Source organism: Acipenser ruthenus, chromosome 1 (genome assembly GCF_902713425.1).
Source record: "Acipenser ruthenus chromosome 1, fAciRut3.2 maternal haplotype, whole genome shotgun sequence".
NCBI lineage: Eukaryota > Metazoa > Chordata > Actinopteri > Acipenseriformes > Acipenseridae > Acipenser > Acipenser ruthenus.
The window spans coordinates 12,382,438-12,394,999 of NC_081189.1; positions in this window are offsets into that span (position 1 = coordinate 12,382,438).

The window sequence follows — 12,562 nt, forward strand, 5'->3', positions numbered from 1 at the left end:
ATTTAAGTAGCAGTGATGCACAGTGGTAAACAGTTTTCAAAGGGGAATATAAACAAACTACATAGAACGCGAAACTATAAAACAATGTACTAAACTGACACCAAAGGTCTGTAGGGGGTCTACTATCCCAGCCTATTTCTGGTCCAATGCAGTACACTTAGGCCTATACAAGGCAGTCTTTTTATTTCTTTTGAATTGTGTGGGTAAATTATGGGTACTTGTACCAGCTGTGAATGCATATTCCTGTAAGTGCTGTAGTGGAAGCTGGATGTACCTAAGACACACTTTAGAGTTTTCTGAACAGTTTTTTCAAAATGTAAAAAAACTTTCTGACTAACTGTTTATTATTATTATTATTATTATTATTATTATTATTATTGCATATTTTAACTATAGAGCTACTTGTCCAGTTGTGATGAATCTTGCTAAGGACCTTATTTAACTCAGCTTAATGACAATATCATGATCCTGAAGAGCAACCCAATCTGAAAGTAGATAGAGGCACACTGTCTTTGTGTTTGTTGAATGATCCATTTCCATTTTAAATGTTTAAAGAAGCGCTTATTCAATTGGGATGGAATTTGATCTGGAAATTCAGGACTTCTTCAGCACCAGCACCATACGTCATTTTTATCAACTTTTGTATGTTACTAATGGGTCATATGTTTGAATTTACACCGTTAGCAGGGTATGAATGCCACTGACCAACTTCAACTTAAATTGCAGAATATGGAGTGCCTAATCTTCTATTATAACCAATGGCATTCCTGCAAACCAACTATATTTTGCTACAGTGTTTAATTTCCCTCTGTCAGACACATTTCACTAATAGATTTTTAATTCATTCATTTCTCGTGGGCATCTTTGAACCTTTTCAATCTTTATAAATTAAGCTGCTTGAACATCAAGGAAGCATATAAAGAAACACATATTACATGATGTTCTTTAAATACTGGAGTTACAAAGCCCCAGCAGACAGAACACTGAGTGGATATTGTAGGCCCAATTGTATGCTTCTAAAATATTATTAAATATATCTTGCCAGATCAGGTTTTTCCTTCTACAGGTCCAGAAGGTATTTATCAGTCTTATCCTGTGCAATATTTTTCACATGTGGGAGAAACACAACTGTAGGTATTATGCTGTGAAGTTTGCTTTTTGTAAACTATATATATATATATATATATATATATATATAGAGAGAGAGAGAGAGAGAGAGAGAGAGGCACACACAGTTTATTTAAAATTAGATTGTATTAAATTCAAATTAGGTTTATAGAACTGAAATTTGTGATTGTACACATTTAAAGAAATTAGCAAGAAATGCAAACACATTCATTCATCATGCTTCCTGTGTGTCTTTCTCAACTTACAATAAGTGCTAACAAAGTAATATTTTGTAAAGATGTAAAGACCTGAAATGTCTTGTGAATTAGTCTCAAACAACTCACTTTGGCCAAGGAACAGTAGGGGGCACTGTTGACTGTTAGTAGCATATTTCCTGCTTAACTGATACCATCTAACAAATATTATTTTATTTTTTAAATGTGTTTCTAATATTTATTATAATAATTGTATATTTAGCATTTTTGGATTGTTCAGCACATACAGTTTATTTATTGAAATGTTCCAAAGATTTTGCAGCAAAAGCAGCTTCCATATAAGCGTCAGACAACATCATCATCAACTGGGCTGCCTCCGATCCCGATTTGTTCACTAGTCTTCGGGGGGATAAGGGCAAACGCATGCACAGTCTGCACTTCTACAGCGCATTTTTCTTGTGCCTTAAGACTGCCTCAGCATCAACCTCCCACAGAGCAGCCCTTTCCACTCCGCCCCGCTTCAGAGACAGGATAGCGGCCCAATTTGCAGCTCCCCATGCAGGCCACACATCAGCTCCACCTTCTTCTTCCAGGAACCCAGATAAATACGGCTGTAACATCAGATTTGCCGGTTCCAAGCAACTCTAACAATTTCAACTCCTCTGTCTGCTAATCCAAGTTTTGCTGGAATCTCTATATATGCAACTACTGTGGTGACGCCCACGCTCAATCAGTTTGCCCAGGCGCCCCCAAGAAATAATGTTCGAAACTGCTCACAGTTTCCACCCCCAATAATCATCCCAGCTCTGATTGAAGCCCTCGAACATCACCCAGACCAGCTCTTCACAACCTACCTCATCAACGGTCTGCAGCACAGATTTTCTACCCAGTATCATCGTATATTTGCAATAACTTACACTCAGCAACCTCAGACCCTCAATGAATCAGCACTCTCATTCAATCTCAGACACATAAAGGCTGCCACAGCAGCCCTAACATATTCGACTTGCTTTCCGAAGCCATCTGCTGGTTACTACTCAACTCCTGCCACATTCCATTTTTGCTTCACCTGCTCAACCACTTTCCTGATCTCTCCTTCCTCGGACTCCCCAGCAGAAGCAATTACAAAATTCAGAACACTATTCTCTGCACTCAATGTCCCCCTCTCGGAGGAGAAAACCGTCAGTCCAGTACACGCTCTGGAGTTCTTAGGCATCACCCTGGACACAATGAACTTCAGACCCGCTGTTCGTGGATTCTTCCCGTTCAGTTGTATTGAGACATTGGTTCTCTTCCCACCTGGCCTCCCTGATCTCCAAGGTAGGCCTCCCGCCCCAGTTCTACAACCCTCACTCCTTCAGGATCGGGGCAGCAACATGGCGAGAAACAACCAGCATCTCATTAAGAGGCTGGGGTGCTGGTCTTCTTCAGCAGTTGACTTGTACATTCGCTCTTCAATTTCTGACATTTCCACAGCTCAACAAAGTATTGCTAGCTCCTACCATGAGCAGTTCCCCAATAGCGAGGGTAACTACTCTCCTGTCCTGTCTTTTCATTTTCAGGTTTGCATCCGCTACCTATTCCATCCTCGAGGGATTCAGGTTTGCATCTGCTACCTATTCCATCCACGAGGGATTCAGGTTTGCATCTGCTACCTATTCCATCCACGAGGGATTCAGGTTTGCATCTGCTACCTATTCCATCCTCGAGGGATGCTGTGCACGGTCTTGGAGGCCACGCCTCTCATCAAGCAAGACAAGCCTTTTATATGTTTTCTCTAGTGGTCTCTCCTCAACCAACCCAATCTATGATCTAACAAGCTATTCTTATAGCCTGGGCTCCTTCCCCATGAATGTGTTATTAGGGATTTCAAAGGGATCAATTTAAATATTTTATACTTTGTATTTCTCTAGGGCTGGAACTCCTTATTTCATTATAAAGCAATTTGAGACCTTGTGCTTTCAAGCATCAGAACATTAATTGGACCTAATAAGGATACACCTGAATCTAATTTAGTCCATGTCTTTAAAAAGTGAAGTGGACATTTGCTGCTATCCCACAGAATGTAATCAAAAAGCAAACACAAATCCAGGGGTTCTCAGGCTGGGAAGAGAGAGACCCTGGGGGGTGTAAAAAAGGTATCAGTGGGGTTGCAAACTAATTTCAGAACCTGGTGACAAAAAAAAAAAATACATTCAACAAGCAGCTCAATTATTTGCCCATTACCTATTTTTCAAAAATAATTGAGCTTCAAGAAAAAAATTACACTTTACCTAGGACATTTTAAGTAGTGGGCATGTTGGCTAAGATGCATTAGCTAAAGCTTGCCATTCCATGTCTGCATGACACTTTATTGCATAAAACTGAACAATACCTGATAACATGTAGGCAGTTCAGACAAAAGTCACCTGAGAGTTCCAAGCTCATTTAAATGTCACTTGTGTCAAGTAAATCTTGGCAGACTCAAGCATTTCTATTTTATGGTCACATGAAGACAATTTGAATGCCATACATTGTATAAGCAATGTAGGCTGACACATGTTAAATACTTCAATGTAGGTGTAACCATTAAAGTATATATCACTTATTTACCAAATGGTACGTTGTCAGAGCTGCATTGAGGTGAATAATGCCATTATTCAGAGCTGGGCATCACTCCTTACAGGTTTTACCTCATTACTTTACACATTTCAGAACCAGTTACGCCATGCAAGGGTTGAAAAACACATGCCCTTTATTTTTCTGACCTTACATAACATTGTAAGTAGATTTAGGTTCTAGAAATGCTGGAAGTGTTTAAAACCACGTTGAATTAACATTCTTCTGTTGGAATACAATCATAACCAAACTCCACAACTGTACCATAAGGTAAGGTTTATGCTAATTGCAACATATTGTCATTGCTAATATTATTAATTGTAAAAAGAAAATAAAGCAGCTCACAAAAGATATTCTTATGTGAAAATACTGTTTTTTATGGTGTGTTTGCAGTAGAATACTGTGGTTTGTGTGAAAATGGCATTTTAATTTTATTTTTTATTTTTTACCGTAAGCAAATGCCATGTTCAGTGTATGTCTTGAAGGATGTGGAAAGAATGCTCTTTCTGCAGTGCTGTCTAGGTCAGAACATAAGTAATGTAACAGAATGTAAGCCTGGACAATAGTCAACTTGTCAGAAGCTACCTCTGTGTCCTCTGCTCAACTGAGCTGAACAGTCATAAATCTACAAATACACATATTTGTGAGTCATTGTCTTTACAATGATATAATATTGCCATGTCTCCTGAAAGAGACATAGCAGTTCTATTTCTCAACACCATATCAAGAAAGTTACTCTTAAATAAGACCATTTTTAATACACAAATATTTTTCTATAACAAAATTTAAATAGTAAGCAATTGTTCTCTGCACTGAGATGGTTTAGACCTACCATTTATGGAGATCTGGTTTGGAAGTGTCACGGGAGAACAGAAACTAGTAAATATCCTCAATTGATCTTTTGGAAACTGGAGGTGACATCAGGAACGTCGTTGGCACTGCTGGGTGCTTGTGAAGTGTGTTGGTTTCTGTAGCAGCTCTCTCCCGAGGGAGGTAAGCTGTTGTGTAAGGAGCTCGGTGCTGGCCTGGCTGCAGACTTTCAAAGGCATTAGCTCTGAGGAAGCTTGCAGCTATTCCAGTGGAGCTTCTCTCTGCAAGATTCCCCAGACATTGCTGGAGGCAATAATGTCAGGAACACACCTTAATGAGCGTTCAGATGGGATTGTAGGAAAGGAAAGAAATGTAATTAAAAGTAAATAAATATGTGATGTGTACTTTTGCCAAAAGAAAGCTGCTGGTTAAACTCCATTCATTTGCCACTAACTACAAGGATTATTAACCTCTTACACTTTTCAATAATCAGATACATGCCATGTAATACTATGGTTGAACCTTCTCAAATGTAAAGGTTCAGTGCCCTACATTGGTTTTGACTTGAGTATAAATTTAGCAGCAATGCATTGTTTACAAAAATCTTGGAAGATCTGCACCAGCCGTTATACTGCAGCTTTGCGAAGGTGAACTCAGCCTTTAATCTCTCATTGAGATTTAATAATCTCAACAATGTATTATTTTGTGTAATATTTTCGCATGACATCTCAGTGTTCTTGTCAATTACAGTAATGGAAATGTTGCAGCTTTGTACCCTATATTTTAAACATTTTAAAGACAACATAAAAATAGTAATAACAGAGAATTGTAGTAGTTTGCTTAGTGGTTGAAGGCAGAGGTTGGGACATGAACCAACTATGGGATGCTAAATGAATCCTGATGTTTGAGCATGTTCTATAAAGGTTGGTTTCCAGTACCTAACACCACTGGTGGCAGGAGGTTGGCAAAACAGATTAGAGCTGAAAAAGAGTAGAAAAAAGACTGCAGTAACTCTGGTCTTCAGCTCCATTATGTGGCCTGCTCAGAAGATAGTATCAGGGTCTCGTCTTGAGCTCTTTGTGTGTAAACCTTTTCCTGTCCAGTTTAATAAAAGAGCCTGGTTCCTGCACTCTGTGATGGGAGGTTTTGTACAGCAAGCCTTGCCCTCCTGTCTGTTTTTCCTTTTTGTTTTCTCATCCCGTACATGTCAGTATGTAAAACAAAATTATGAAACAAGAACAATAAAAACCAATCAAGCTGGAATTGTATAATGACTACAACTATATGAAATAGAGGTATACAGTACATCATGTTTTAATTTCTAATTGGAGATATGAAGCTAGGCAAGTAAAATAAGTAAAAAAAAAAAAAAATCTAAAAATGTAAATTGTCAGTAATGCTCTTACTAAAATGTGTACAAGAATAAGGCTTTGTTCATTTAGATTAGTAATGGATGAGTGGTCCTTTAATTCTACAAAATCAATTCCAGAACGAAGTGTCAGCACATCTTATTTTCCACACAAAGTCAGACCACCAACCAGAATACACAACATATTAGATGTTCATATCCTTTATAAGGGTTGTTCACTTACTGAATCTCCAGCTAGCTATAACATATTAACCAAATTACTGTATTTCTAAGCAGATACAAATATAATTTGTTTAGTTTTACTTTAGTTCCATTATAATGTTTCTTCATTTCGAAAGGTTTCTATGATCTTCCTGTTAATTAAGATTAGTTCATCAATAAACTGAAGACTGGATTTGTGAACCATACAACTCAACAAATCCCATGTCAGCCAACTGAAGAAATCTTTTTTCAAATTCTAGTGTCCAATTATTTGACCTCCATTTTGCTCCCTAGTTTAGAATTTCTAATCATGCTCCATCACAGTAGCAATTTCCCACAACAACTCAGGAGTACTGAATGGCGGTGGTTTGCTGATTCCATGGCCAAGTCATTTTCCTCCTTACACCCAGGAGGGCAACAGCTGATAATAGAGAACTAGCAACCCTAGGAGGGCAAAGTCCTGAAGGTGTCAACTCAATGTCACCAGGCACTTGGCCAGTAGGGGCTGCTGAAGCATGGCAATATGAAACAGTCCCTGACAATTTTTCTCCAGGATGTAAACCTGTGCTCCTCTGACAGTATGGCTCACCCTGGGTGCCATGTGCTCATGCCTTTACTGGTGAGCCACTCAAGCATCGTAAACTACTATTTTTAATGAGCTCCAGTTCAGTTAGGAATTACGGGGAATAAGCAACTCAAAGTAATGAGTCCATTCTGGAAATCCTTTATAACAGATCCTAGATAAATGCATAGAAATGACAAACCTACATTTGGAATGCCATGCAATACTACTTAGATCACAAGGCAGACCTACAATGTAACCTGACTGGTTTTATTATGGTGTCATGGCAAATGATATTTGCTTTGTTTGCATTTCAGACATGTGGCATAAGATTAATTTCAGTAATTATACCAAGTACCATTTCATTTAATCAAAGCAAGCCTTCAATCCACATTTAAATAATTATATATATTACCAACCAGTTCACACTGGAATCATTACAAATTCATTCAAGTGGTTAAAGTGCCCTAGAAACATCTGGATGTCAGATTGCAAGTCATTTGTAATGTTTATGTGGAGCCTGTATGCGTGTATACCCAGAATGGAAGTTCTAGGCCTCAATCTTCTTTTTGTCTTTCTTTTCTGCTTGTTATAGTGAGGCAAGTGGTTCAGTTTTTTGACAGGACAATACAATTTAGTGCTGCTTTGAACAGTTACTAAATTCAAAAGGAAGACACTGACAATGTGAAACTGCTGTAAGTCATTAGATACTAAATTCAATCTCATTTTGCCATCCAAAACTTTGCAAATGACACTTATAAAAGTTTGAAACATTGGAACATTTGTCATATAATGTTATTAGTTTATTTTAGTATAAATAAATATGATTAAGTGATTTTTTTTTTAATAATGGCTGAGTTTCTAGCATGCTTATATTGCTGGAGCTGCCCATATCTTTCCATCAGAAGCCAGGTTTTATTGTAAGTTGTAACTAGTGGTCTTCATGCAATTATTCTTTTCTAACGAGGTAGAAACGACCTCTCCTCTAAGATTATGATCAATCCACCTCAGATTGACTGTGGATTGAGCCACATCATTCTTATCACCTGCGCTTTTGCTAACCACCGTCTCTTATTGATCAGTCTGGTTCTTCCTATCTTTTTTTAAACATACTACTCATTATCCCCTTTGAGATGTGAAGATGCGATACCCCTATGACTGACTGGTCATCATTGTGATTATTTATTGAGACACAATGCCAACAACTGTTGTGCAGCACACAATACTGTACTTATGTGGTAGTTTACAACAAATAAACCGAATACACATCAAAAAAACATGTTCTGGAGATCCATACAACATTAACAACATGAGTGTAAAACAGATTGTGACTTTTATCCTCCACATCATTTGTCAAACATTTGTGTTAAATGTGTAAAGAATGTGGTTTAATTGACTGTGTTTATTAATTACATCTTACTCCTAAAACATTCTCCTAAACATAACAATGATTAATAAAGCATAATCACGATTCAGATTACTTTTGATTGATAGAGACTTTATTAAAGAGAATTTAGACAGAATATTTAACAGGGTTTAGACAGCGTTCATTGGTTCCAAATAATACAGATTAACAAACACTTTGCATGTGTAATTCCTAATGAATTAAAGTAGTTAACTAGCTTTTAAACAATAGTTAGATCAGTATATTCACCTCTCCATTGGGAGCCATTTGACTTGGAGTCCGCACGTTCTGCCCAGCAGCACTGGAGGTTACTGTAACTGCAGTTTGGGATGTCCCATATTTATAAAGAAGCTATCACAAGATTACCACAATGTACCTGTAATTTCTCTTTTCATTATTAACATCCTGACAACTTTTTACACTTATAAGTATAAAGTCTGTTTCAAAGCTCTTTTCAAAATGTCGAATCTTGTGCACTGGGGTTTGAGATCTGTCTTACAAATCACTGCAGGAAGAGCGATTTAAAAATCATAACAAGTGCTCTGGCTTTTCTGTTCCATACCACATCATGGATCATTATTGCTGTGTTACCTGTTTGACAATGTGGGCAATAATCCTTACACTATCAGTGCACTAGAGCGGATAAAGGTATGTTATTTAAACAGTTGTAGCAACACATTGGGACGTGTAATGCTATATTTTTCGGAAAACCCGCTACTTACTCTTTAAAGTATCTGTGTTTTGACATCTATCTAATACATTTCATGTGCTCTTTCAGCAGGTATGGTTACAGATCAATTTCTGGGAAAGTAGGAGGAATGAACTGCACAGGACAAGAAGAGAGAAGAATGAGAATGTGATGCTTCCATGCGTGTTTCAGCAGCATTACCACGGGTGTTTGATGCAGGGGCCAGGAGAGGTGACTGCCGATGCGCTCTCCAGTAAGTAGCACCTCAATCAGTCTGCCTTCAGCTTGCCAGCCACACACTGCCCATTACACATGAAGGAGAAGGCCTATGCAGGCCAGACTTTCTTGAAAGTCATTAATAAGACATCACCCTACGTAAACACATGACTTCATAGTGACATGGATGCACACAAATACAGCCTTGGGGTCTATATTCCAGTAACACATATCATCCAATTTGTTACAAAAACTGATTTACTAGCAGTACTGAAATGATTTAAATTGATCAAATTGTTCATGCAGGTACTATAACAACTATCCTCTATCAATTAAGCCCCCACACTCACACACACACACTACTTGAAATGTATTCTTTTTAACAGCTTCAATGATGTGGATTTATAAATTTAGGAAAGGACATGATTAGTTGGAGGGGGGAAATAGTGGGCTTTGTTTATAGGGAGGGATAAAAGGGTCACATGTGGAGGAGTGATGAAGTGGTGCTGTAGAAGGAAGAAATAAGCCTGAAAGATGGGGCAAGAGTCAAGATTAGGTCACCAGCCTGCATTATCAAAGCACAAATAAATGGGTTTGGCTTGGGTGATAGGATGAGAGGTTAAAAAGTAAAAAGGGGAGAGAGATTTAGAGGGTGGTTTCCAGGATTCTTCAGTTTCATGAGAGGATGTGAAATGCTAACACTGCAAATATGTTAGTCATTCAGTTAAACCAGACATTTGACCAACTGAACATACAGACATAAGAAAATTATGGACGAGAGGAGGCCATACGGCCTATCTAAGCTCGTCCGGTTCCCTGTCGCTGACTGATCTCAGAACGGGTTGGGTCTTAAAGGATCCCAGTGTTTCAGCATCAACATGACTAGGTAGCCCATTCCACACCCTCAACATTCTCTGTGTAAAGATGGATAGCCTTCCCTATCTCCATTTAATTTCCAACTGTGCCCTCTGGTCCTTGTTTCTGTATTGCACCAAGTATTGGTTAGGCTTAACTATGTCAACTCCTTTTACGATTTGAAAGTGCTCTAAGTGTGGTCTTACCAGTGCATTATACTGTACAACCTCATCATAGCCTCCTTCTGGCTATATACCCAAACATTCTGTTTACTTTTTTGATTGCTTCCCCGCATTGCCCTGCCATCTAACACTTTACATTGAATAAAATACTTGTAGGGAAATTAACTACAATTTGGATCAATTTGGCCAACTCCCTGAAATGTGGTTAAATGACTGGATTGACAGAATGACTATCGGCATACTACATTTAGCATTTGTTTTTGTTTATTTCAGAATTATCAAGCTAACCCTTTTTCTACAGCCCACAACATTTTAACCAATCACTTTATTAGGATCTTTTTGGTTGATAGTCCAGCTGCATCTGGTTGATCCTTTTTAATAAAATCTGTGTAAAGTAACCAATTTGCTTAAAGTAGTATATTGTAAAGTATATAAATTTATGAAGTAGTGTCTGTCTCATTCTTTACCATGTAATCCAGGGTTTTAGGGTCCTTGTGTAAAATGTGGACGCTTATGCTCTGATTGTGTTTGCCTGGCTACTTTCATTCTGTCTATAATACAGCATAGTGAAAGCACAGTAAAGTGCAGACAAGCATGGTACATCAAAGCACGTATGGTAAAGCATTGTAAAACTACATTTTACCCACAGTAAACCAAACTATATCTGTAATATAAATACTGGGAAAGCATGACAAACTAAATGACTGTCGATTCCCCATAGTAAACTGTTAGAAGGATAAATGTACTGTCCAGTGGGACTTCAGCAGCTTTGCATTGACTTCCTGGCTGTGCAGTGCACTGGCTGAGCTCTCAGGGCTAGAAGCAGAGGCAGTGCAGTGTGGTGCTGAGCGGACTCTTTTCCTCCAGCAGCTGTCTACAGGTGCAGCAGGAGCAGCTGGAATGGGACAGAATGCCAGCGTCACTCAGGCTCCACTGCAGACACAGCAAACCAGTCAAGGTAAAAATAATCAAATAAATAGCATCCTGAGGAGAATAGTATATCAGGTTCACAGCATTACAAAAACAGATTATGCTACAGTACACAATCTATAAAACGGGATTTTGTTAATGGAATTTTCCAGTACTAAACACGGAGTAAACATGGATTTACATTTGACTGCAGGAAGCTTTTTAGACCTTGGATGAGATTTTGAAATGTCTCACATGAGAACATAGTGGATACTTGGCACCACTGTACACTGTCCGATATGAAGGCGAGGTGGGATTTCTTTTAAATCTGACCCTTCTGACCTAACTGTTGTTTGAGGAATGAAGCTTACATCTTGAATGGTTCTTAGAAATGTGTGGGCAAGCTTAGGCCACAGCCTGGACATGGCACAATCACCCATGTTACATCAACGGCTTCAAAACCGCAAAGTTAAAACCAACTATCTGCATAAGGAAGGAACTACTTCCTCAAAATAAATACAAAAAGGGGGAACTATACAATGTATGTCATGCAATTTGTATATGATCAGTAAATGGTGGTAATTTCCTCACTTCAAATGCTTTCAAACCTAATTTGCTGAACCTGGTTAAAATAAAGGAGAGCGAGAGTCCAGGTTTTTTACCGTTAGATAATTCTGTATTTTTACCTTTGGGACCAGGGTTCAAACCTTGGGCAAGTCACTGTGTGCCATCTATAGTAACAGCTGCTTGGGGCCTTTTACAAACAGTCTTCTGGATGAAGCATGTTTTGTAGCTGACAGGATTCCACAGCAGATAACTCCTGCCAGGATTGGCACATAATACATCAATGTTATCCCAGAAAGCCCTAAGTGAAGGTACAGAGTTAAAGTGGCAGATGGTGTTCAATGGACATTAACAAACATGTTCAAAATACATGTTATAAGTGCAGTTGAAAGCCCACTATGTCATTTTCTAAAGCATGAAGCAAGCAGGCCTCATATAGCCAGTTTGTTGAGTATGAAAGAGTAAAATGCTGGTTGATTCATTTGAAATATAGTAGACTTCTGTTAATCCGTGTTTCAATAATTCGTGTTTCGATAATCCGTGCGGTTTAATACAGTGCATTATCAAAATGTATTAGTGCAGAAATCATCTGATCTATGCAGAAGCGAATATTCGCACACTTTATTAGTGCGGAAATCAGCGTATCTGTGTGGAAGCGGACGGCCATTACTTAATTTAATTCAGTACAGTATAGTGCAAGCCAATGGACTGTACTGTATTGTAGTTACTGAAACCAGTGACAACCGAGCAGAAAGCAGACTGAATATGATGAGCAGTTATGACAATTAAAGACTTTAAGAGCAAGATCAGTGACTTTTTTAAACCAGCTCTCTCTGCCTCTGAACAGCGCTGATTATGTACAGTACATATTTTGACCATTG